This window comes from Thermobia domestica, chromosome 11, assembly GCF_964235325.1.
Source record: "Thermobia domestica chromosome 11, izTheDome1.hap1.1, whole genome shotgun sequence".
Lineage (NCBI taxonomy): Eukaryota > Metazoa > Arthropoda > Insecta > Zygentoma > Lepismatidae > Thermobia > Thermobia domestica.
In genome coordinates this window covers 51538087-51561162 of record NC_137464.1, presented here as the reverse complement: position 1 = coordinate 51561162, position 23076 = coordinate 51538087, and positions in this window count along the sequence as shown.

The window sequence follows — 23076 nt, the reverse complement described above, 5'->3', positions numbered from 1 at the left end:
AAACTAATGAGGACCTCCTGCGTCAACGGTAAGAGAATTTGTGGTTTAAAACATTGTGTCCGTGGATCTTCTCACTGTTTCTTCTACATCCACAATTGACTAATTCATTTACAATCATTCATTTATCCGTAGGTACCTTTTAGCCCAAAAATCATAAGCGGTGGACATAGAAGGAATATCCACCGCTTACTACAAATTAGGTTTGTATCAAGCATTTTTACAAGTATATTGACAACGAACTATATAGTTTTTAGCACTCTAAGAACGAGTATTCCTCGATTTTCTCAAACACTATGCATGGGAATTCTAGGTCAAACAAATAATTTTGATTAAGTTGAGAATAATCTTATTCACTGACATATGTGTAGGGATGCGCACGAGACAAGATTTGAGGCTGTCTCGTCTCGAAAATGTACTGTAAAAGTGATGTCTCGACTCGAAAAACGTATATTTTTTCTATTGGAAGAGCTGTGTCTCGACTCGAATTTTCTCAGGAAAATTCTGTCTCGACTCGACTCGTGCGCATCCCTGCATATGTGTCAACTTTCGACGTTATTTTAGTTAAGTAAAAAATAAAGTTTAAGATGTATTGATAATTTTGGGTTATATCTAATTAACCATGCTACATACTGTGATCTTGCTAGAGTCGTAATGAAGAGTTTCATGGCAATATATTTCACTATCAGGTCCACCTTAATAAGCGGTCATGAGTATCATACAGCATCAATTTACAAAGAAATTAGTTTTTTTTTTTTTAATTTTCTCGCAATTTATGCATGAACTCTTACACTCATTCATCTAATTGTGTACAGATTAATGAGATTTATTGATTGCTATATGTATCATATTTGGATACTTTTCCCCGTTAAATGTTATTATATTATTGAAATGAAATATTTCAGTCTAATATTCTATGATATGCCCTTTTAGCTAAGGGAGACGGATGATTAAGAGTCTTCATCCCGGCGAAATTAAAATACCGCTAATTTTACAGTAATTATGTGATATGTTCAAATAGATAAAAGATAATTGAAATATGGAACAAGAGCGCCCTAGACAATATTATTTTGCGTGAGGTACCGTTATCACAAGTCACCTAGTGGCTTTCCGTTTTCAGCTGTTTAGAAACGCGAAAATAAATGCGGATTTTCAAAATGTCTGGAAATCGAAGGCAGATAAGTGAGTCGTGATAACGGTTTCTCATGGAAAATAATATTGTCTAGGGTGCTCTTGTTCCACATTTCGATTATCTTTTATCTATTTGAAGATATCACATAATTACTGTAAAATTAGCGGTATTTTAATGTCGCCGGGATGAAGACTCCTAAGGCAAGTTAATGATGATGGAAGAATTGGTAGAAGGAGAATGCGGGAGGAAACTGGAGTATCCCGAGAAAACCCATGGACAAGATGTTGTTCTCCACAACCTTACTTTAACATGGATCGAACCAGAGATAAGCACTCTACCACTGACTCACCGTGCCTCCCACCATTATATTATTACCGAATTATTGTAGATAGCACTTATAAAGTGTTGTAGGCACAATGGCTCCAGTGGCGGATCTAGAAGGAAAAAACTGGGAGGCCAGTCAGACCCCAGATTATGATAGGTACGAGTTTACTATACACTCAAAAATATATAAATAATAGCTGAAATTACTGAGTTGATTTTGAGTTTATCGTCCCGTTCAGCAGCGAGGCTATATGATACGTGGACCTACTGATTAACGTGGTATCCGAACCACATGAGCTCCCGCCGGGAATCGAACCCGGGTCTAGCGCGCCAAAGGCGCGTACGCTAACCGCTTATCCACGGAGGAGCTCTGAAATTATTTTAGTCACTCAAAAACTGAGGATACCTGCCCCCCCTTACCCGGGCTAGACCCGCCACTGAATGGCTCTAAAAAGAATATATTTGGCAATTCTTTAACTAAAGTCGTCCCCTAACTGCGTTATAACGCTAAGCAAGTGCCAGAAAACAAAATCTTTCCTCTAGCACAAATGCATTCATATATTCTAACTTAATTATCAATATAGTCTAACAAAAAAAAAAAAAAAAAAAAAAAAAAAAAAAAAAAACCTACAACTACAATGCTATTGAAATCAAGGCATGAATTACATATATCACTCTCATTTGCGTAAAAACGCAAAACTCAACAGTTTACATCTCTCCCTAACAAAACTGCATTAAAACAAATGAAATGCCTTGCCCTTTACGACAAACAAGTACAAGTTATTAGCTTTAGCAGAGTTTATCTGATGCTCGCTGTGTTAAATCTAACTTTATTTGCTTTACAAAACCATGCAACAAAGAAGCAGTGAAGCTATCGTATGAGTTCTACATTTAATCCTCGTTTCTCTCTCTCTGACCTATGAAACGAATTCGTTGAGAAAAAAATGAACAATTTTATACTTTCCAAATAGAACTAGTATACATACAAAATTAATGACTAGTCAACTTTACACGTTATTTCGTCAGAGTATAATATCATCATTTCATAGACAGCTAAGCTTAAATTTAATACGTATCAGTTATGCATTGTGTTGTGGTGTATTTATTTTGTTTTTGTCTCATGCTCCTGTCCTTAAAATAAACGAATGGTGAAATAGCATAAATGACGAAAGAGCAAGACGTAGTAACACATACACCGTGAGTAGGGTTTGAACCCCTTCCCAATGACTTAGTCAGGTTATCTCAACCTATTCATGTCACGATTCTGTCTTACCACATCATCCTTTCAGTGACCCCAATAAATAATTTCCAGTATGTAATAAGCTTTTCGAATATTGTGCTTATAATAGTATAGTTGTATTTGCATGTAAACCTTATACAGGAATAGGAATATCAATGTGACAATAAGTATGCTCTTGCAGCCTTCCTAAGAGTCCCGACCCCCTGATTGAGAAAACATTCCTAGATTACTCCACCATAATGAATCAGATGTGTATTCGTAGAATATTATAACTAATCAAAATGTAACGTTTACATTGCTTAACTTTAATGACCAAGTAACATCAGTGGTAGGTTAGAAAAAATATAATGTTCTATTAGTTTCGTTCAAGTGACCATCTCGTACTTCAATTTAAGACATACTTTATACAAAATTTAGGTTCCAGTGTGTATCTAAGGATATTGTGAATAAAAACCTATCGTGCCGGACACAGTCAAATATATATATAGTTTTCAAAGTTAACTGATTCACCGAACGTGCCTCATTAACTAGTTTTTATTTATTTTACTCGCTTTACCAGTAACCTAGAACGACAGGGACACGAATACAGAAACATTGAAGACAGTTAAAATTCCAATCGCTCTATCCCACCGGGAATCGAACCCGCGACCCCGTACACTAAAGGCGTACGTGCTAGCCACTGGACCAGCGAGGAGAGCTAAATAAATCAAGTCCTCCGAATTATTATCATCATACGCTATCAACTAATAATAAACCCAAAGGTAGAGTTGATCACGGGAAGAGACGGAAAATGAATACGGTTAATCATGAAATAGTAAAACAGTGTTTGAATTTTTCTCTTCAATCCCATTACATCAATTCTTCCATCATCATTTACTTGATTTAATCATCCATCTCCCTTAGCCTAAGGGGCATAATCGTGGGACGTTAAACCGGAAGTTTTTATAGGTTCATAAATAGTCTAAATTTACTTTTAGTTCCATTTCCAATTCAAAATTATACTTTAACTGCAATATATGTATTTTATTTTTAATTCTCATTTAATAATTTAACGCTCTGTTATTTATACTTTTACTAAGAATAGAATAAACAACAAATCTTCTGACGATGGAATTTCTTGTATACCAACGTTATTAGATATATCAATAAATAATGATTTCAAACTTGCTTGTATTTTATTCATTTTATGTAGTTTATAAAAATGTATACAGCATTGTATTAATACTCATAAACAGATTATTTAGTCTATGAGTCGAATCAACGGTACCCAAGACTGAATGAGTCAATGTAAAAGTTCTCATTTTTGTTAACAAATTTTTGTTAAATAGCGGAAACAAGCTTCTTAATTATCACTTTATAGTTTGAACCCATAACTGGAAAACTACAGACAACATGTTAATATGCTGTAGCTAAAACGTCGTCTTCTATGGTCAGCATTAACGTTCTCATGCTTAAATGTTTACTACCTCCTCTTGTTCTGTACCACCATTAAGGCAAAAAGAGAGCACTTGTATAGTTCTAAAGTTACTTACTTACTGTTTATACTACTCTTCTATTATATAAATGTTTCTTCTCCGTTTTCTCGTAGTACAAGAAAATGCCGCACACAGCTAAATGGATGCAGTTAATTGGTAATGGAGTCTATTTCTAGTAAAAAATGCTACTCCATAGCCCAAAATATTGAAGTTTCTACAATTGTGAAAATTAAAAAAAAAAACGAACTGGAAAAACAGACTAAATGCTTGCATCATCAATACTGCTACTTTCGTACATGGTGAATCTAGCTCCTAAAGATAGGAATTTCAAAGAAACAAAAAAAAAAAAAAAAAAAAAAGTTCAAAGTGGAAACCATGTAGCATTAACATCAACTACTAAGAGATTAACGGCAGTGTGGTTTACCAAACTCCAAAGAAGAACTTTGTTCACTTGTTGAAGCCGAGCCGCTGGAGAATCCTGTCTGCTACACCCGTACAAACGTTAACTTATGCTCACATGTTACCCAGACCAAATTTCCTTCCCTTACATACTATATATATATATATATATATATATATATATATATATACCTACTTACATGCACAAAATTGAAGTCAGTGGAGTAGCCAGAGGATCGAAACACTCGAAAATTTAAAAGAGAATATTGTATAAATAATACACATTAAAATAAATTTATGTTGATGTAAAGAAAGTTCGGTTTGGTTTCTCGTCACAACACAGGTTGTAACTATGTTACTGATTGTACAAATATTACTTTTTTTCTCATTAATGTTCAGACACTGTTTCATCATTTTTATGACGAAAATCACTACCAGGTAGTAACAACTTGTACGGGACCTGAAAAAACAACAACAACTGAACTATCTCTAGAGTAGTGCTACAAACGAGATGAATAATGTAGAACTTTCGTAGTCAGATACCAGACGAGACAAAGATCTTGCAGAAACAGATGCGATTTTCGAAACGAAACAAACTCAAAATTTGTTTTGTGACCAACACAACTCTAGACACTTAAAAACCAAGGAAAATTACCACCACAGTACGAAATATTCCTCAGTACATCATGTGCCTAGACATTCCAATCATAATTATTATTGAAAACAACACATTTCTTCAACATATACTTTTATGTAAATAGCTGAAACTATAACCTAAAGTAACATTTTAGTCAAAAATGAAATGAGTTCAAAAATGACAATTACACAGCACTAAAGTTCTTACGGTAAAGATATCGTATCAGAACCATATAATTTGCCAGATATATAGTTGTACTTTTTTTAAGAAACTTATGGGAACAGTCAACTTTACAGTTGTTTTGCTCGAAAACAAGATTTATGCACTTGTACCGTTCTGGTTCTCATCCATTCATATTACCCTTCAATTATTGATCCACCGGAAAAACGATAAAGAAAAGAACTGCCTTCCTTTGCGACTGACTAATATATCCTGCAGGCAGTGGCGTGTTTAAGGGGGAGTCTCTGGCTTAAGCTCCCCCCGCCCGAAATATTACTTACTATAGTAAAGTAAATGAAATATCTTGCAGAATTTTCACATTTCCAGGTAAAGTGCCCCACATTTCCGAAAGTTAGCAAAGTGCCCCCGAAACAAAATCGTAAATACGCCACTTCCTGCAGGTAATATGAAACAGATAATATTAAAGGGAGGCTTCATACTTTCAAACATAACAAGAAATAAATATAGTTAATATGGCATTCAAGTTGCAAGAAACTATAGTTTCACATTCTATAGTTTCCTATTTCTCTTAGTATGTATTGAAATTCTTTACTATGCCTTAACAATGACAAACATTCAAAACATTATTTTGTATGGGTGTATTTATAAGGTCTTTTATAATACCATATTAAAAAATATTTCTCATTTTTGTGTTTCTTTTTTATTTCGCTTTTCTTGTGTTTCATAATTCCTGTTGCTTTTAGATTATTACATAATATATTACAAATAAAATATATTTCGTGAGTTTCCTAAATTTGGAGGTACTTACTCTGTTAGATATAAATAAATGAATAAATTAGAATAATTATACAAGAGAACTTTACCACAAATCCAGAATCAATAACATCTAATATAATAATTATAGATCCAAAAATAATTATTTCCTTCTATACATTACGAATTCCAAGAATTTAAGTGAAAGAATTCTGTTATGTTTGGCAACACTGACCTATGAAGTTAGCAACAGCAACCAATACTTTAGGACATTAATGCCGCTCAGGTGACATCTATTGTTCGTATTTCAAACAGTTAATCCTAATTTGGTTCTCCTCGTTAACGCTGTAAATTTAGTTTTCCCGTCATATGTACATATATGCATATGCTTATATACACTCTATGTGTGTTCCCCCCTCTATAGCTCTTTATCTTCCACTCATAATTCTCAGCAGACTTAACAAACACAAAATTTTCACTGTGCGCAATCAATTCAAATAAATAAAGATTTTTTTTTTAAAAGTACAGATGCTTCGTCGTTCCGTGTATATTGTGTGATTGTAAGTCTAACGAGACTTGCGGATGGATTTGCGGACGAAAATTTAGCAAACAATCATTTAAGTTCATGAGTTTTATCTAAAGCATGAGATTTTGATAGCAGGTAATTTGTTATGGTGCTTAACAAAAATCTCATATTGTGAAGCGAAGAAGAGAAACTGACACGTAAAGATCTATGTTTGTTAGTTAAGTTTAAAATTATTTGTCATTACCATGGGTGCCCATGTTGTGGTTTTCAAGGGGGGGGCAAACATAAGCGACATTTCAAAAATAGTTTCAAATTTTGCTGTAATTAATGTAAAAATTGTTTTGGATTTTCGATATTCTGAAGTACAATTTACTCTAGGGGGACGAGCGCCCAAACTTGCCTTCCCTGATGGGCGCCATTGGTCATTACCTCAACTATATGAGACATGGATCTATAGTTTTATGATTTAAGGTGGAATCTGAACCACAGTCATAAGCGCCGAACTTTATTTTTTAATTTGAGTTCACGCTTCGGTACTTCTAAGATAAATCACATCTCGAGTCTTGTATTCTATTTCTTTTTAACAGATCCAATTGATCAGTGGTTTTCAAACTAAGGGGACGGATCTAGGCCCGTAGCCAGCCCAAAAATGTAAAAGGGCGCAGTAGAAGTTAGGGGGCTGGTCAAACATTATGATATTTCATTACCATATTATAGTTAATTTGGAAACCTACCGTGAAAATTTTAGGGAAGCAGTAAAAAAATTTAGGGTGCCCGACCCCCTAGTCTCCCGTGAATACAGGCCTGGGGGTCTGATAAGCATGATCAACTATCAAGGGGGTACAAAAACCAGGATACTGTAATGAAATGTAAGGCCTAAGGATTTTTATTTTGTTTTAATTTGTTTATTTACTTACGTATGTATTTTTATCACGACCATCTCAACCTCCTATTGAACAAAACTCACACCCATTTAACTTTTGTTTAGCAATATTGGCCAAAGGAAGAGAGAAGAATCCAATGGGCGCTGAGCACCTGTTAGAAATTTCTAATAAGTACTTGAGTCCCGGAGCAACCATGTAGTCGGCGCCTATGACCACAGTAATCCGTAAGTTCTCTTCCGCCAGTAATCAAAATCTTGTCAATGTATACCAAAACCTCAGGCGCTAGACACTATATCAAATGGGAGGACTGTGTACTTCTTTGGTAGTTCTTATTATACATTGATTCACGAAAACACTATTATTTCTCATACTGCAAATTGACTTGTGTTTTCCTTGTTTCTCTTAAGTTGGCTTACTTCTTTCTTACGTTTTGACTTCTGAAGAAAATAAAATAGAATAATTAGTCAGCTTGCTGGAACCTGTGTTCATTGGTAAGGTTTGTTATTTACCTACAAATAATCCGTACCGAAAGGAGAAAGGAACACTCAGAACAATTTCATTTGCCGAAAGTACGAGAACGTGTCGAAAAAAGTGACTCCATGCTAGTAGTTGTTTGTAACAGTGCAGATGTTTATCAATTTTAAGTGTCAATTTTCAATTTGCAACGTATCTACCCACGGTTGGTAGTACCGTTTTAACATACACCGTGTAGTCTCTATCTAGAGGCACACATTATCCCAACATTAGAGATATCAGTCAGGAAAAGTTTCAGAAATTTTCTCTTTCTCCTTTACATTACAGTAAGTATGATACGGTGATAGAAAAACAAAGCATATTCCTGAAAAGGGGGATTCGAGGAAAATTAGATTTAAAAAAAAAAAAAAAAAAAAAACCATTTTTCTAAAGTTTAGGATTCTCTGGACCGGCCCTCGAGGAGGGGAGAAAAGAAGGAAGAAAGAAGACATAACGTGTACTGTGTTTGATGGTCATGTCGACGATATGTATTCTTGAATTCCATAAAACCTTGTAGACAGCATTTGCGAGAGAACAAAATAAGTCTTTTGCGTTGTACTCTTGAAGGCCAAACAAATGACATCATGACCCCCACCAACTTGACGAGCTCCTTAATACACATGTGATCTATTTCACAATACATCTTCGACTGAACAATAAAAAAATCTAGAAGTAATAGATGTTAAATACACGTTTTAAAACAATACATACGCATGGTATATATAGGCCTATACCATAAATACCAAAAGATATACCATAAATTTCATAAATCTCAAGATCAGGGGTTTTACAAATGGAAAGACTATATCTGATGCGGCTACAGTCAATACTTCATATACAAAGGGCACTCGGCTTAAATTAGGAGTTACAATTGACAGTAAACAACTTGCTGTAAATTAGCTTCGTGAATAGAAATTCCATTAATTAAATTTGAATGTTTCTTCCTAGTGCTGAAGTTCTATGAAACGTAGTATATTGCTTGAAATGAGGATCCCAACTACTACTCAAGTTTGTAACTGAAGCAAATAGTCCGATCGGTAACTGAACGAGCGACTACACGCATGGAAAACATACGTGTTATCATCTCAAAATGTCAATACCCAAATTTCGGTTCCAGCGTCTACTCTGCCTATTGGATAGCAACAGAACGAAAGTAAATAAAAAAATCAAATCCACAATTTAAGCATCACGTAATTTTCCGTAGTGCAATACCTGCACACGTACCGCATCGCAATACCTGTACACGTTCCACTTTGTTAATATTATTACCAAAACTCCTAAACTCATACCTATATACCGTATATATATATATATATGGTATATAGGTATGAGAGAGAGAGAGAGAGAGAGAGAGTTCTCTCGTATAGCTGATACATATGGTTCTGTACAGGCAGTTTCATGCACACGAAGGAAAACCTCAAAACAGAAACATGCCGGCTGACCATTTGTGCGAAAATCGAATTCACAATTAGTTTGGGTGAGTTTCATTCATTCGTCCGCCCTCTGATGTCGACAGGGAACAAGAGATTTTCGTCGCAGTATAGCCTCCAGCTAAAACCAACCCACGGGACATGAGGATTACAAAATTAAGTCAATTGTAAATCCCTCTACCAGCTTCTCTTGCATCATTATTGTTAGATCTTTCCACCGAATGACTAATACCGCCTGGCATTTGTCATAAACGACCACCAGTCCATTATTTGTTAACGCTCATACAGGCCTCAACACAGACTAAAATAAATTGATCTGATCTCTCTCTTTGACCAGTTCTTTCACAAAAATGTTATATATTTTTTCCTTTTCCTCTGCATGTGTGTATGTGTAAAAAGGGCTTATTTCACGTCGGTTATTATTACGGGTAATTGTACATAAATTGCTTCTGACATTTTATAGAAGAAGCTTTATTATAATAGCAATTTCCATTATCATTCACAATAACTGGAAAAGATTGACTAAATTGTGTCCCCTCTCTTTGAATTAAATATTTATTAAGAGAAAAAAAGGACAAGGCAGCATGAAAATAATAATAATAAATAACAATATTACTGTAGTATTTCAAAGCAGACAAATTGACATACAGAATACCACATGAAACAAGATCACTTATTTTTAGACAAAGCATGTAAAATGTGTGTATGTATGACTAACTTTACTGCCTGGAAAGTTCAAACGGACATCATTTTTGGAAAATAAAATGTACGGAGCCTAACACTAAATTTTGTTGCTCTCATTTCTTAAATTGATCCATGGCACAAATCGTGTCAAATGATCTTTTCTAAAAATCAAATATGAAAAAAATTACGAGGGATGATCGAAGAAAAGGTTGCAAAGCCTATTATGGCTTATGTGTGAGATATAGCTGGAAGATTAACTCACCTGATGATAGAGGGCACTGGACAGTAGTTCTCGATGTAATCACAACTTTTGTTCAACCGCTTATCACAACGGAAGATAAAGTTTTCTGTACCACTTGCATAGAAATCCGCGTCAAGTTCTTGCAGACACCGTGAGGCAGCGGTTTTGACATAATCACGTGCCAGATAACGGTGGCTAGCCAAACGTCAGTGGTTGAAGTACTGGGTCTACCGTTGTGTCCACGGTTGTCTTTAACAATATTAGTCCGTCTTTCCTTAAAGGCAAGACAACACTTCCCTACATGCTACTTTGAAACTTAGCCCCTCCCATACACCTCCACAATCTGCCTATGAATGTCAGAAGGTGTAGTGTTTTTGGCCCGCACGAACCGCACCACAGACCGTACTTGTACTCTTGACCAATGTTCCAGAAGAGTCATCATTTTAAATGTCCGTTTCTTGGGTATACATGACCAGGATCCGAAGTCTTCAAACCCGCACTAAGACAGACATGTTATTAATCTACAAATAAATTTTCATTGAGTTACAGTGAAAACATAAAAGTTTTTGCTTTGTAAGTGTTTTTCGATCTTCCTCGTATAATAGAATTTATCGGAAAACTTCCTCCGATGACAATTCTCAGTTACAGACCACAGGAATCCAGCACCAGGACACCAAATTTCAAGGGGTGGCATATGAAAAAAGTCAAAATTGAAGAATGGTATGCGGGTATGCGAAGGCTGTCCACGACAGAGAAATCTAATGGAGATATTTGCTGAAAATAATGTTGGTATAAATCGAGTTTTCTCGTTACGAGACCACTAGAAGGAGTTCAGGTTATTGCGTGTTGACTGCCAGCATAATCTGTGTATTTGGTTTTGTATGAATCACTTCGTTGCTGGTGGTTTAATGTAAATGACCATGGTTGTATTGTTTAGGCTTAGAGTCTCACATAACTGAATACGAACAAATTAGAGGGGGAGGATACCCAAAATTTTGTTCGGCCCAGGGGTATAAAATACCTAAATACGTATTTGAACTCGTCCCAAACTATTCCTCGACTCGACTAAACTATTCCTTCTTTATTTATCATGAATTATGACGTATGCCGTATTGTAGAGTATTTATGAGATATAAATAAAATAGCCTAAACAGTTATGAGAAAAATATCTTTTCTTTTTAAAGAAAACTATCACTTCCAAGATTAGATTTTGCATGAATATTTAGTTAGTACAGTAGACTTACGATTATATGAGTTCCGATTAACCAAGCCTCTGTATTAACCGATTCAATCAGAAAATACAGGTTGCAGTTATAAGAGAAGGCTCGCATTCTGGCTCTTGACGAACCGCTAAGTCCCAAATCCTCGCTTTCACACGTCTATCATCGTATATTGCTATAACATCGCAATATCAAAGAGAGGTCAACAGATGTCCCAGAAAACAGTCACTGACTTTCTCAAAATTTAATTTTTGTATGGTATTAAGTATATGTAAAATTTTTACTGTAAAAGTATTGTTTATTATAATCTTTAAAATACTGTAATAAACAATTTCTGTATAAAAATATTGTTTTGTCATGTATAGTAAGAACTATTGTATCTAATAACAACTGATCTCCATATTATCTTACCAAAGATCGACACATAAAAATATTTCTGTCTCATACATTAGTAAACAGATCAAAGTCACCCATTGTAATCAGTTTGATGAAGAACGGTAGTGTTCATTGGAAGAACTTCACAAAAAAAGTCTAAATCATACATTTGATAACCATAACTGGAGAACCAAAGTTCTGTATAGGAAAGTATTGTCACATGCGTGTTAAGGATGTCAAAATCGATCATTATTTTAAAATTTCAAGATGAGCAGATGATTTCACCCGAGGAAGTTTAATCACTGATTTTTATTTTCATTAAATAATTTATTTATTCATCATGAGTATTTGATAAAAAGTTCGAGCCTCAATTTTGATGGATCTTTATTCAAGAAACAAAAGCCCTCATATATATTCTGAAAATTCGTCCAAACCACAACTTTGATACCAATAATTCGGAAAACAATGCGTACTAATGAGGTCAAGGTTTGTCACATCTTATGATTTTACCTGATGACATAGATGAGTTTACCTTAAGACTGCCATATACAGTACAAATTATCCTTGTGATGTTGACTTCGTTTCAGAGAAATATAAAATTAAGCATGAACATCATGTGTTAGAAAATTTAAGCCATGTCTAGACAAACGTTTTAAATGTTTATACACACTAGAGGTTCTCTCTAGTAACTCGAATTGTCCACATGCTAGCGACATCTCTTGGCGGTAAGTAGGAAGCAGAGTAGCTAGTAACAACTATTTTGATGAGTGGACTTTGAGTTTAACGTACCTTTCAGCAGCGAGGCTATATGAGACGAGATCTACTGATTAACGTGGAATCCGAACTATATGAGCTCCTGCCGTGAATCGAACCAGGGTCTTACACGCCAAAGGCGCATATGCTAATCACTTAGGTCTAATTATCGTTATTACTTAGCTCCCGTTTGTAGTTTATTTCTGTCTTTGTTAGTGTGATCGACCTCTCAAACAACTATTTTGTCTTAATATTACAAATAGAAAAAAAAAGTAACTATGCACACCTACATGAAAACCTCAGTAAACACCAACTTTATAGATATGACGTTTGGGCCGACAGATATCTTCGGGGAAACTTTGTAGTTTCTATAAACATCAAGTAAAAGATTCGTATATATTATAAGCAGAGAACATAAACGTACGTAGGGGTTGAGTCCTGGTGATCCAGACACTCCTTCCTCCAGAAACTCCGACTTTTCTGTAAATTTAGTCTACTTCTAGCGGAAATTTTTACACATTTCAATATAATTTATCCTTATATTTAACTTGAGCCTCACCAAAAACTTTGGACACTTCCCGAAATAAATTCTTGCGTTCGTGCCTGGTAGAGAGATTGGGATTTTGTAATTCCTGCACAAGCAGGTTTCATTATACAATCTTTAAATAAATAAAAGGGTATGAGTAATTGTAATTACGTTTTGTTCCCTGCATCTGATATAATATATGTCAGTGAGTTGCTGTAGCAAAAACAAGCAAGGTTTCGCAAGGCATAAGTAGATAAAAGATAATTCATATTGAAACACAAGTTACAAACTACAAATAAAGATGTTAATTTTGTAATGCTGTACTGCAATGCAACAGCAGCTGAGGGTGTTCCATGTATATACCAACCAACTGAAAGAGAGAGAGAGAAACATTTCAATAAATCCAAATCTGAAACGTAAAGTATTACGGTAATCAGCTTTTTAACCTCATTACATTTGTTTTCCCACACAACACACAAAAAAAAAAAAAACACAGTTACAACAACAAAAAAAAATTCGTTTACGATAATGTGTTCGGCACGAGGAAAAGGAAAAAGTTACAAAAACTAAATAGAAAAACAAAAACAAAATAACAAAAACAAAAAAAAGTTCCGAAACGAATTATAGGTATGTGTAGCGAAGCGAATTCGTTGAGTGGGTAATGGAAAATTTGCGGGTTGTTCGTTCTCTCGTACAGACGGATGTGAAATACAAAACGGCCGTTGATGTAAATAAACTAAGAACATTGGAGGAAAGAGGAAAAAAAGGAAAGAAACAACAAGAGAGAGAGAAAGAGAGGGCACAGAAGAACGGGCAGAAAAAGAGAGAGGGATAAATTTGTGGAAAAACACAAGCGCGTAGGTCATGACACATAAATTTATTCTACCGTTTAATGTTACACAAGAGAAGAATGGAGCAACGAGGTCGGTTTTGTAGTAAAATATAGTGGACGGTCACTCATCACATCGCTCACATTGAAACACAAACATACTCATAGCCACACACACTCATGCGTATACATACTGCCTATAGAAATGTGTGTATATATGTATAAAAAACACTTAAAAATTTTACAGGGTAGAAAGTTTCTACATACTAGCAATCCATGTTACCATATGAAAGACCCTTTTTACATTATTCGTCGTATTTAACCACAGAAAAATGAAGGCTGCAATGTTTACGTATGTGGAGAAATGCTAAAAAAAAGAGAGAAAAAAGAAAAAGAAAAAGAAACTTATTATGGTCTAGGATACACTAAAATAACTGCAATTCCTACCAAATTGTTGCTCTTAATTCCATATTAATGTCTAGTTTTGCCTATTTATTTAATTTACTCTTCTTATTGGTTTTATCGTAGATTCTAAATCAGTTGACGATATCATTATTAGTAGGGATCAGGGGCTCAGTGGTAGAACGCATACCTCTGGTGTATGGGGTCCCTGGTTGGATCCCCGACAAAATAAGTTTAGGTGGACAACATCGTGTTCATGGATTTTCTCGGGATATTTCGATTTCCTTCCTCATTCTCATTCCATCAATTCTTCCATCATCATTCACTTGCTTTAAGTATCGTATCCCTTAGCCTAAAGGACACTGAAAGGTTTAATACAATAAGGGAATACGTCTACACGTTTACAATAAGGGAAAACTCTAATTAAGCATTTGCCTGTTGTTTTTCCGAAATAAATAAATTTCATATAATCATTATCATCATAGACATTCTGCTACGATAGCTAGTCACTCACTACACCTGAGAACCCTCCATGCACCATGAACCTAAGCTAACTTCTTCGTTTTGATATGGAAATTTTCTGTTTTAATACTTTTTTGTCAACTGTGACCTCTCTCGCCATTCCTTGTTTTTCCTGCTACGGTACGTCTACAGCTTCCTCTCATGATACAGCTTCTTCTCAGTCAATGTCCAAACCATTCCCCTCCTCTCTTCAATTATATTTAAAATTAATATTTTTCTTATTTACTATACTCATTGCGCTTCCTCATTCATTTTTCAATAGACTCAGTTACTTTTCTACATTTTCCTCCACACCCACATTTCTAAAGCCTCCAATACTTTTTCGTCACTTTTATAGAGTCTGTTGTCATGTCACGTAGAGTAGAATGCTCCACATTTTAACTCCTTATTCAAACACTCACGAAGCAGCATTTTTTTCCGATTCTTTCACCATTCCTATTCCTGTTTTTATTATTATTATTATTATTATTTCACATTCACATTCCATGCCCTCATTGGTATCACTGGTGTCCAGATAGTGAAAACTAGTCAGCTGTTTTATTATTATTATTATTATTATTATTATTATTATTATTATTATTATTATTATTATTATTATTATTATAATCTTCAACTTCTAATATTTAACTTCAAAGCAGTGTGAAAAAAACATCGGTTCCTGATTTTGGTGTCAAGAGTTTTGTTTCTGGTTTTGAAACCTTCCAACTATTAGATTAACTCAAAAGAATTGGCCGTTTCCAATTCGATGGCCTATGACATCATAGTTTGCTTCACCCATTCTCAACAAACCAATGAAAAAGACAAAAGCAGCAGCGGTTCTTCAAAGAAGTCAAATCGTTAATAAATTTAACTTGTATAGCTACAAGATAAGGGAAAAAGTCTAGTTAATGGTAATTCTGTATACAGGAATTAGAATAATTGTGGCGAAAAAGTTTAGTTTCTTACTTTCTTCAGGAGTCGCCCGTTTGCATAAGGCAAACAAATGCAGTGGTAGCAAGTTAAGAAGAATATTAATGTTCTTGTATGTACACCATTTGTGGATACATAATTATTCGTCCACTGCCAACACTTCTCTACACGTTTCTTCTGCCTGGTTCCTTACCCCTTCTTGGCTCTTACTGTTTCTCTCTGCTGTGATATGCTCCAACGAAAGGCAGTGGCCAGTTCGAAACAACTAGGAGAGATACATAAAAATAAACTCTGCTAAAAACACGAGAAAACGATCGCGCCTAGAAGTTTCAATTTCGTCCGGTAGAGGTCGACCTCTGTAGGATTGCTGCCATCTAACGACGAGATGCATAACTTCTATTACCTTTCTTTCAAGAGTATAAAACGGAATATGGATAGCAACCGTTAAAATCGCCTTAAACATAAAGGTGTTAACAGATTGAGTCAAAAAAAAAAAAAAAAAAACGTAATTAAAAAATTGGCTTTCGTTGAAGGGTTGTCATGCAGAATAACAGACGGACGAAAAGACGATACAATCTCAAACGCCCACTAGTTCGATACTAATAAAGACTACCCGACATGAATTTACTTTAAAAAGTGGAATTTTGGTGCCACATTATAACATCTATATACAGGGTGTTTCAAATAAACACTAACACGTTTGGGAGGTGATTCCTGATACCAAAATAAGACCAAAGTATAGGCAAAAATGGGTGTCCAAATGCTTCCTTTCGGAGTTATAGGCTCTCGAAAACATGAAAAAATGGACTTTAAAGATCCATAGCTCAAAAACTGTGGGACCTACCGTAGTCGGGTCAAGATTTCACTTAGGAATTAATATGTGCCCTATCCAAATATCCATGTTTCAGAATCCTGTGGCACTTCCGCAACAATTTTTATAGAGGTAGTTGGTGAGTACTTCAAATTATATGTCCGTAGCCAAAATCCCACTATAAAAATTGTTGCGCGAGTACTTTAGGATTCTGAGAAATGACCTTTTGGATAGAGCACCTATAAGTTTCTAAGTGAAGTCTTGACAAGATTGCGGTAAGTTCTATAGTTTTGGAGCTATGGACCTTTAAAGTTCTTTTTTTTTTCATGTTTTCGGCAGTCTATAACTCCGAAAGGAAGCATTCGTGTACCCAGGTTGGTCTATACTTTTTGCCTTATCTTGGTGTCAGAAATCACGTTCCAAACTATGCCGTTGTTGTTTTGAAACACCCTGAATTAATCTTAAGTTCATTGTATTAGAAGTTTTGGAACTAATTTAAAAGTAGTTTACTCACTAAACGTTCAATACTATACTCAAGATAAAATATATTTAAACTGACATATTTTGCGAAGATTTTCTGCATCTGGCCTTTTTATTTTTCACAAAATTTCTTCTTTATAATTGTAAATACATCCACTTTACGTATCATATCAGAACTGTCTAGAAAACATGTCTATACATGTCTTGGCCAAAAAACTAAACAAGTTAAATGTTCAAGTCTGACAAGGGCGCCGATTTTTCTTAAACTTTGAGGATGAGCATTCAGATGTGTGTTTGATTACAGAAGGCATATATGTATATTTTAAGACAAACTGAATTCAAATTACTTCAAATATTGCATATTCATAAATATAATGCGAGGGGCCCAACATGAGTTTTGGGGCGCCTCCGCCAAGGATCGGCCATAGAAGAAAATACTATCATACATTACAGACTGTTGTCCATATCAACATATACATATTTATAAATGTTATCGTTATAACCTTTTTTCTCATTTTCACTCCAATTATTTCTCTACTTACAAAAGAAAATAGTTAACATGTTAATCTAATCATGTATAGCAATTTAATTTTCTTCCTTGCTTGTCAAAGATAATTTTTAAGAATTGGATATCATAACGTTATGTTTCGTTCTGCACATGTTTTGAAGCCAAGCACAAAATAGGGAAGAAAGTTACCCAACCAAAGAAATAGGTATGGTAACAAATTAGGAAACAAGTAGGAAAAACATGAGAAAACTTTGGCATGGACTTGAGAGATGGTGTTGAGAAGTGGTCCGTGATAGAGAAATAAAAGAAGAAAAATAGACGAGGCGTATGAACGAACGAGAGAAGGGGGAGAAGAAGAAGAAGAAGAAGAAGGTAGTTGATACAGCAAGGAAAGGGAAGATAGAGCCTAACATCTCCCGTAATTAACCCACTGTGATCTTCAGTCTGGATAACCGACCTTTAAGATTGAACTGTAAGGGCATCGGACAAAAACTTAATGAGAGTTTTCGAGGTTGAAAGTTTGTGCGCGATGCGGAAAAGAGAAACGAGAAGGAAAGAGAATAAGAAAAGAAGGAACAGGCAAGAAAAGGAAGAAAGATAGGGCAAAAGGAGATGATAGCACAAAGAAGGATTTTTAGATACTAAAAGGAAAGCAGGACTAACTCATTTCTCTTATTCCTTTTTTTTCTCCCTTTCTTTCTTTTCCGCAACCAGCCAAGAAGAGGAAAGCTCTTGCTGATTTTGGAGATAGGAGAAAATGATTAAATGAAAACGAACTAGCGTCGTGTGTAGAAGGTAGAAGAAATATAAGAAAACGTTATACATGAAGAGAAAATGTATTAGTGTTTAATTGAAGAAGAAATACAGAGAATGATAAAAGCAAATGAAGAAATTTTATAGAATGACGCTGCTGCGTCTCTAAGCGGATACAAACCTGTTATATTTACAGAAAGAAATGAGGAAACTTGTGTCTTTTAAGTTAATCCGTAAATATTTTCGTATTAGTTAATCAAGATAAAATGTAAAGGTACGTTCGTCCATTCAAATCTCAATATCAACAAACAACTTAATTTTTCTTAACGTATTCAAAGCTATATTATTGATGAAACGAAATCAAATTAATTATTTTATCTAATGTCCCTCGGTTCCCCTTTTCAAAGACTGACTGATTTAAGTACATGAGAATGATAGAAAGTTTGATGGAATAAGAAAATGGAAAAAAATCGGAGCAACTCCACGAAGTGGGAAATGTACAGGAATTAGGATTTTTTGTTTTGTTTTACACCAAAACTGTGCACTAACGTGGAAGTAACACAAGTAAGGGTAGAACTGTTCAAGAAACGAGACGAGACAGGGTTTTCGTGACGAGATACGAGACAAAACAAAGCTCTTCCAATAGAAACAGAAAACATTTTTCGCACCGAGACAACTCTTTCACGACATTTTTTTCGAGACGAGACATACTCAGCTCTTGCGTCGTAAGCAGTACTTCAAGCGCGTTTCCTTTCCCATTGTGACACTAGACGTCCATACTAAAGGAAAAATCTTACAGTTTAAGTCTCACAATTATACCCTTTAGGCTACAGAAGACGATGATTAAGGCAAGTGAATGATGATGGATGATTTGATACCATTTTTGTTCTATGGAAGGATCAAATTTAAAACCTGAAGTGGTAAATTTTAGCACTTCCGATTTCAAAACAAAAGTTAAGTTGGACATGGAATCTCTTTGTCAAGTACTACTGAATCCATCAAGAAGTCATTTCTCCTATCTCTTTATAAATTCAAAGGGATATTTGAAAATAGAAGAAGGCAAGGATGCTGAGGATAGATAAAGATGATATATTTACAAAATAACATTGTATACTATACAAAATTAAAGGCATATCATTTGCTACTACGTCATTGGCTCACGTAGCTTACACAAAAGAGATCTTAGATCGTTTTCGGGTGGAAATTAGTATAAAGGCATGCATTTTCTTTAATAAAAAATAAAAGTACAATGTACAGTACAGAATTGAAAATAGATGTTCAGTATTTGATTTATCCCCTTTCTTCTGAACAAGTTGGAATACACGCTTCGGCACTGTGTTTATGAGATCTGTTAGTTGATGCAGTGGAATCGCGGACCACTCTTCTCGTATCGTTTTTCAACTCAGAAATCGTCTTAAATTGCCGTCAGTTGCGATAAACATTGCGCTCAAGAATGCCCCATATGTTTTCTATCGGGTTAATATCCGCGCTTCTCGCTGGGCACTCCATAACGATGATGCCTTTATCTTGATACCACTATCGAGTTGATGCTGCCCTGTAGATAACAGTGTTGTCCTGATAGAAAATCAGGTTCTAATCGTCTAACTCCTCATACATCCGCAGCAATTCTCTTTCTAACATCTCTGTGTACATCGATGAATTCATTTTGGTGTTGAGCCATGCAATGTTGAATGTAACTTTAACACAAAACGGTCATAATAAAACGATGTTAACCAAATCATAACATTTTCTCCACCAAAATTTTTGCTCATTTGCACTTGCTCCTCTTCCCTAAGGTCATGCCAATAATATTGAAAACCATCCGGACCATCTAATTTGAATTTCTCATCACTAAACACAATGAGAATCCATTCGTATGTCCACGACATATGCGTTTCCGCAAACTGGAGTCGCGCCTGCTTGTGTATCGCACCAAAGGGTGGTTTACACTTCCTTTTCTTGAATATAAGATGTGAATCTTGATTCAAAATTTGACGCACTCTTCTGGATGTGACCGGTAACTCGCAAGCAGTAATATTTTGAGAAGAGGACAGATTTCCGGCCCTTTCCTTGAGCACCATTAATCGTTTCGCACCCTCCAAGGGTTTTCTCGTTCTACCATACTTCCCATTCTTTCCGTATTGTGCGCCCAACCGAAGGTAATTATCAACTACCCAACTTGAACGATTTACCCTTTTTTTGTCTATTTGACAGGTTCATCTCTTTGTACGCACAGACACGTGCTTGTTTCTCACTCGACAACAATTTACCAAGAAATATGCCCCACACAATGGCTCACAGACGTTGTCCACGCTTCTCTTGTCACACTGTATGAGCTGATTCTCAAAGGCGCATCAGGTGTAGTGCTGAAAGTGTAGAGGCGCCAAACAACAAGTAACTGTGGGTGCCTTTACACCAATTTCCACCCGACAACCGTCTCATTTCTCTCTTTGTGTAAACTACACGTGCCAGTGATGTATTAGCAATATATATATAGCCAGCATATATATGATGCAGTTTAATCATCCGCTTTTGTATTAAAACTATAGTCTAGAAATATATCCCAAAAGATTTTTTCATTAACGAACATCACACTTCTGTAATGAATTGTAACACAGGAGTCACAACACAAAGAAAATCTCCTTCATAGCTACCTAAGTAACTTATGTGCTTTTAGTGTGGGAGACCTAGGTTTGATTCGAAAAGACTCATGAGAGTCGAACCCCATATTAAGCTATAGTTCTGCACCTTACATAGTCTTAGCAATGAAAACGATATTAAATTACAACTCAGCCAATTAATCAATGGAGAGAAGAACTAAAGTTTCATTTCATGGAACACGCATTCATATTTTGTTACATAGCTCGAATTGTATCGAGGAATTTGAAGCTTAAAATATTTAAAACGATAATCATGTCTGTTGTTCTGTATGGCTGCAAAACATGGTCGCTTACTCTGAAGGAAGAACGTAGACTGAAAGTATTTAAGAACAATTTCCTGAGTTGAATATTCAAACCCAAGAGAAACGGGATTGGGAATAGTAGAAACTTCACAACGATGAACTGCATAATTTAGACCGTTTACCAAACATTGTTAGGGTCATCAAGTCTAGGAGGTTCAAGTAGGCAGGTCATGTAACGAGAATGGAAGGAAGTAGAACACTTTAAAGTTTCGACTGGAAATCCAATCGGAAAATTCCCAGGAAGACCTAGGCGCAGATGGGAGGACAATATTAAGATAGATCTTGCAGAAATAGGAATACAATTTAGAAACTGAATCCAATTTGCTAAGGACAGAAGTCAGAGGAGAGTTTTTCTGAATGTGGCATTGAATCTCTGGTTTTCATAAGCCATAGAGTTAATTAGTTAATGAAGTTCCAATGATAATCAAGTTCCTGCCCCGTCGATTGTCACGTATCAGTGATGGCATGTACACAATACATTTTACATACTGCGTATACTTTACTCGCTTTATGCGTTAATCTTTAACATACCTAACTAATAGTCAAGCTGACAACAATATCAAACTGCAATGGTACGCAAGAAAGTGCTTATAGAACATGTGGGCCACCAATCTGATTATCAGTGCAAGGAGCGATGGTGTAACATTTATCTCTGACATACATTATAGACGTCACTTCCCCTCAGTAACGCGCCGTGCGTTTGCAATATTGAAACGAGGTCTTAATATTATTACGGTTCCTATTATAAAATGAAACAACATCCGAAATGAGAATAGATAAGCTTTATATTGTACATAAGCGTTCTTGCACCATAATCACAGAATTTTCCTCCTTGCCGATCTAGCGGTTATGGTGTGCAGCTTTAGTGAAAGAGATTCCCGGTGGAAAAACATCGAATGAACGACAGTGGTTCCCCTCTTATATAATTTTGCTGCTGACAAAGGACGTAAATATGATGCAAACCAATCAAACACAGAATCTGTGTAGCTTCCTTACAGAAAATATCCTCCCCTCTTGTAGCCTTGTTTGTCCATCTATGAAAGCACATTCGCGAATTGCAAGTACTTTCATCACGAATAGTAATATATAATAGTATCCACATAGCACACGGACGTCCAGGAACGTCCGAGACTGATCTGCAATGGACAACGGGACATGCCGTGATGATCCGAATTTGGTCCCGGGACATCCATAGGACATCCATGGAATATCCAGATGTCCGATAATATACCGGAAAATGGAATTTCAAACGGATGTTCACTGGTAAATCCTGGGATAATGTGGGATAGTGTGATATGTCCGGCGTACAATTTCCCTGGGGTTTCCTCGCAACCGGGACGTCCGGTGAACATCCTACGTGGAAATAATTTAGAACGTTCCATGCAGAACATCCATGGGATGTCTACTCATTGTCCCGATGATCCTGGGCATTATATGGGATAATTGGAATCAAAATGGGACGCCCTAGGGACGTCGTCTGTTATGTGGGTAATAATAATAATAATAATAATAATAATAATAATAATAATAATAATAATAATAATAATAATAATAATAATAATAATAATAATAAACTGTGACAGCAGCGGTAGTAAAAACGAACTCCATTTG